Source organism: Pygoscelis adeliae, unplaced genomic scaffold (assembly GCF_000699105.1).
Source record: "Pygoscelis adeliae isolate BGI_AS28 unplaced genomic scaffold, ASM69910v1 Scaffold6, whole genome shotgun sequence".
In the NCBI taxonomy this organism is placed as follows: domain Eukaryota; kingdom Metazoa; phylum Chordata; class Aves; order Sphenisciformes; family Spheniscidae; genus Pygoscelis; species Pygoscelis adeliae.
Genome location: NW_008825075.1, coordinates 2,148,217 through 2,154,053, shown reverse-complemented (window position 1 = coordinate 2,154,053; position 5,837 = coordinate 2,148,217).

The following is a 5,837-nucleotide window of genomic DNA, read 5'->3' as shown; positions in this document are numbered from 1 at the left end:
GGGAAAAAAATGTGTTCAGAGTAGAGTAGGACAAATTTCTTAATTTGGCAAAACATGTTTAGTAACTTGGAACACAGCCAAAGGTACAGGAAAAGCTTCAACCTAAGGGTTGGCACTCTGCAAATGGAGACTCAAAGATTGAGCTGAGAAGAAAATTACAGTGAATGCAAGGAGCTTATTTCAGTGTAAACAGGGAAGAGCCCGAGACGACAATTGCACCTGCTGTTTGGCTGCAAGTCACAAACCAAGATATTACAGAGCGTTCCCAGTACTTGCTGCTACATGAACAGCAAGCTAATAGACCTAATACCAGTACCCTGTGCTTGCAATACTAACCAAACATTGTCTTAGAACAAACAGACAAAAAAACAAGGAAGAGTTTTAATGCTTCAAGACTTAATGGCAAATTATTGTTAAATCCTTGGCCTAACTATAAGTCGGAAGAAAGTGGAGGTTATCAATACTGCCTCCCAATTCCCACAAACTGTAAGAATCATGTCTTGGGGATGGGTAGTTATAAGCATAAGGTAATACCAACTGGACTAGGAGTTATATTACATATTTGATTCTTAGTGACAAATGCTATGATCAAATGGAAAGCTAAACGTGGTCCAGAGCTGCCTGTAGTTTATGATTCTATAATGAATGAATGGACTAACATTTTCAGTTTTCTTTAAGGATCATATACAATTATACATCAAGAAAGTTTACTGAGTATCACCTGATCCTTTTTTTCCCCCAGAAATCAACCGAGACCCTAATGATTACTAAATATTCTTTGAAAGTTGTAAAAAATGAACTTGTTTCTAAGAGTTGCATTTGATAGCCTGAGGTAGGTACACATCCAAGGAAAACTGTCATGTTGTTAATGATGTTAATGTCATTAATGTCATGTTGAAATGATGTTAAATTTTTAAACAAATTAAACATGTCAAAAATATTTTCAGCATATATAAAATTATTCTCCATAAGTATTCTTTTACAGAAAAATAACTTCATTAACCACTTATAAGATGGGCATCTATTGTAGTAAAAAATGCCCAGAAATACTGTATGAATTCATTTAGTTCAGTACGGGCAGAAGAATTTTTGGAATAACTTTTTCCCCTTGACTTCTAGTGTTCTTGAAAATACACCTCCTACAAAACTTCAAGTATGGATTTCCACCTTTATTATTAAATCATTTATTATTAAAAAAAAAGTTGATTTTAAAATAATATATTACTCTTTATATTCATTAGAAAAGAATCTGTTAGTGAACTTACATTAGTAGAAAAGTAAATAAATACACTTCATTGCAGATTACTCTCTAACCAGGAGCTGTGTTCAAGTCACAATTAAACCTGAACAATCCAGGGAGGAAAAATCTGGTAAATTTCCAGTAGTGGCCTGTATCACTACTAACAGTAAGCCTTCCTCTTAGCTCCAACTGTCTGCTCTAACTGCCTACACAGACAATTAAGCAGAACTTCCAGACCCACCATAATCACACCATCTGGAGACACCTATGAGCTTTTCGCACTGTGCATTTATTGCTGGTTTACACTTTCTGCTATACTGGGCTGTAAGAACTGCCATACCCTATTAAGTCCTGAATAGATCACGTTCGGGCTGCTCTAATTTCCTCCATTTCATTGTTATGCTAAACAATTGTAACTGTTTGAGTTAAGTGGCCACTGCATTAATATGTACCCATGTTTTCAAAAAAGCCAATACTCCCATTCTACACATAAATATTTGTAAAATATAGTTTGCAGACTTTAACAGCAATTGCAAATTACTTTCTTACGTTAGTGAAATGCAAAGTAGTGATGAGGAATTGATAACAAGGCTTCAAAAATTTTCTAGCGCTCCATAAAATGATTTTTTACAGTCTTTCTGTTGATTTGTCATCTGAAGCATGGTAAGATAACCACTTTTCCAGGAGGTAGAACAGATGAGTAAATGAAACTCAGTGGGCAGCAACAACAACAGAGAAAGCAGGCACACAAAAGATGACAACTACCTTAGAAAGTTATTTTAAAGATTTCTTTGCAGCAGGCCAAACCTGAAACAACAAAGGGCTATGTTAACTTGAGAAGAGAGGAAGAATATCCTTGAATCACACTATTTGAGCTCTGCCTAATAAAGTCAAGATCATTTTGCCAAAAAAAAACCCAGACAAAAAAAAAGTAAGTAACCCCAAACTGATAAGGCTAATTTTGGCAGAAATACTGGTCACTAATGTGTAAGATCTTTGACAGAAGAAATCTGGTAATTTTTTTGCAATAGTTTAAGACATTGCTGAATCTATGTAACAAACTATCATTTTATGGAAGAACTCAACATATGCTAACCCTGAAGCAACTCCCATTTTCAGCCCAGACTCTTGGCCCAAGTCCCCTAATCAAAGATTAAAGCTAATTTGCTGAACTAAACTTGAACAGCTGAAGCACCCTCACATACTCCATTCTGCTGACTCTACTACTAGAGCAGTAACATCTGAAAGAGGGGCAATTACAAATGCCTGGGAGCTGCCTCAAAAAGCAGCAGTTGCTTGCTCAGTGAAGGTGATTCAAAGCCTTGAATAAATTGTACGTATTTTTCTTTTTTTTTTTTTGTGACTGAACAACCAAATAAAGATATTTATTTTTGCATGTCATTGCAAAGCAGAAAAAATATTCAAAGTTACTTGGTTTTGCTAATAAAACATGTACTTTGAATTTTTTACTAAGATTTATTACAAAATATTTAAATAAATAAAGCTCTTACAGTCTATCAACTAATTAGTCCAAACTAAGAAATTACCAACTATGCCTCTCTACTTAGGATCTTTAATCAAAAAAAATTAAGTTCTCTTTATCACCTTTACAGAGGAAGAAAAATTATCTCTAGTTTATCAGAAAAGCTCTTATCCAGCTCTAATTTTACTCAGCAGTAAACAAAGATTTAATCTTATTTTGATTCCATAGTGACTGCATATTGGAATGAGATTGGGGCAATTTAATGTTTCAGTCCTTATTTGTAGACTTAATATTTTCATCTTAGCAGGTCTCCTGGGAACCTAAATTTTTTAAAAGTCTTTTCCTGTAGACTGGCAGTAGGAAAAGACTCTGCTCAAGTATGATTCTTTTACCAAGGGTTGGATCCATTCCCAATCAGGAAAACCATATTAATTAAAAATTCTCAAGAATGTCTCACAGAGGGACATTTGGATGGAGCAGGCACAAGAGCAGAACCACACCGCTCCATGACATTTAATCTAAATTTAATTTATTAAGCAGAATAGATTTAAAAGGTGGATAGCAATTTTTATTTTAAGATTTTTACCCTGCAGCATTCATACATTTCTAAAAACAAAACCTAGACAAAAAAAAACCAAACCCAGAACTTCCTGCCCAGTTTAGACCACTTCAATGTTTCCACGTCCTGGCTGGCAACCCAGGGCAGTTCAACACCAGGCAACGCATTCCACCTCCGCAAAGGGGCTGCTTTTTCAACTATTTTTTGCTTTTTTTTCCAAATAGATTGTCAACATAAACCATGAATGACCCCGCTATCCATGCAACCCCAGCACTATTTCTGTGATTTTCCCCATCTCTAAGGCCAACCAGCAGTTCTTACTTGGGTTACTATTGCTCTTTGGCCTCCCACCTCAACGAAGTTACAGGAAGGTAATGATGCTAACAGTTATTTAACAAAGAAGTTAATTCCTGTCCTGCTTCTTTCCTTTTCTTTGTTTCTTTCCTCTGCATACTGGAATAATCTTTACAGTGGGCAGATGTAGTCTGGGTCTCACTTACACGAGCATTACTTTTAGATAGGTTTCACCCCATGACAATGTCATAAATATTGACGTTTCCTGTGATAAGTCTTGTAGTTACATCTGCCTGGAATTAATGAGGAAAGTATCAGAATCTAATTAGGAATTTCATTAAAAGTCATTGAAAGAAAGAGGAGAGGAGTGGGAAATGTGAAGAGAGCACTAAAAGTTTCTGGAAGAAAAAGAAACAAAGGCAGTTTTGAAAATAATTTGTGTTTGGCTTTGCATCACTCAGCAAAATGTCAGAGCAAATGGACATATCAAACAATAAAACTGAAATCCACTAGAAAGAAATTGTGCTCAGTATAATTCTCTGAGCCTTATTCATTAGAATTCTGCATGAACACCAAAGCCCACGTTTATAAATCCTTACACAGGAGTGGATTTTAAATGACTTTGGAAAGAAAGGTGGAATTATGTTTCCAGGAAAAAAATGTAGCCTTCCTTTATGAAGGTGTCTTAGGTTAGGAAAGGTACAAATGAAGTTGCAGTTAGCTTCTCTATATTATCATATTTAGCATGACTGATTTCTTAATTTTGTGAACAAATACTATAATGGGAATATACTTAGTTTGCACATGGAAGAATTAATTTTAGATTAATACTAAAAATTTTGCTGTCTTGCTTGTTGTAAAATCAACCTAAACACTTAATTATACTTCAGGAAAAAAAAAAAAATTGTAACAGAGTACAAATATTTCCTGTATTTTAACAAATATTTGTTTGAGAATAAACTATGCAAAAGAGATTCAGATAATGTGAATATGAAAATATGCATTAAAAAAGGAAATTTAAAATGTCTCTTCAATGAATATGGATCTGTTTTCAAAGCAGTCTTAATTCATATCCTTCTCTGAGAGCAAGCAGATTTTAAAGTGGAACTGGATAGAGCTCATCGGTGAGATAATAGACCTTTCATTGGGCTTAAAATGTACTTAAAGCACTTAGCTTTACTAATTTTCTGCTTATTGAGCCCTAATTTATGTTATTGTAAATCTGAAATAACTCTGCTGCTGTCAAATGGTGTTATATAGGTTTCATACCAACGTAAAGGATAGCAGAATCAATCCATAAGCTTGCTCTAGTTCTGCTTCATCATTAGTATGTTGTGGGTGGGCCTTAGAGATAATTTGTTGCAGAAAAGCAAATGATTTGAATTACAATGCATTCACTTTCACAGCACTATTTCCATCTGCTTAGCTTCTCTGGAGGGTTAGTTCTGTTTGACACATCATTATATTTTTAGTTATAAACTTTTATTAACAACAAACAAATACGTTGACAGTGCAAAACATTTTCTTTCATGAGCAGTAAAAGATAGGCAAATGCTATTTAGGAAATAGAAAAAGTACGTGACAGAGTTGAGGTAATACAAATTATAGGTTACATTGAACATAAATACTGTCATAAGCATTAGATCAAAGTCTTGTTTCTAATTAATTCAACCCATTTGAACGTTTCCCTAAGTAATGTTGTTCCATTGTTACATGTTGCTAGCAGTATTTTTATTCCAAATCTCTTGTGTCTTTTATTGCAGTAAACCATATTCCTTTAGGGCTCAATTCTGCGGTCTTCACTCAATCTAAATTCCCAGTTCAGTCAGGGGGCAGGATTTGCTTGAACAAGGACAGAAGAATTTAGTCTCTAGTGTGTAGTTATATCTGTATTCTCAAAGCCTAAATGCATTTTATTTTAGCAGAGTCTAGAATTTAACATGGAACAGAAGAGTTCAAAATTCTACTCTCTGGTTCTGAATTTTGTATGATAAGTTTCTTTAGCTTCCTTTTTCCATTAACATTGCCACCAATAAGATAGGTATAATAATGACCATTAAGTTCCTCTGACAGATAATTTGATGAAAGGCTCTGCGTACCTATTGTAGGTCAGATGCTGAGAGAGAAATCTCTCATACAGTATAAAGCTCAGATCACCCACTTAACATTTTCCTTTTTAAGTGACTAGGAAGGGATTCCAGAGCAAAATCTGCTTGGGTAATTTGGAGTCAGTAACAAAGCATTTAAAAGACTAGCGTTAC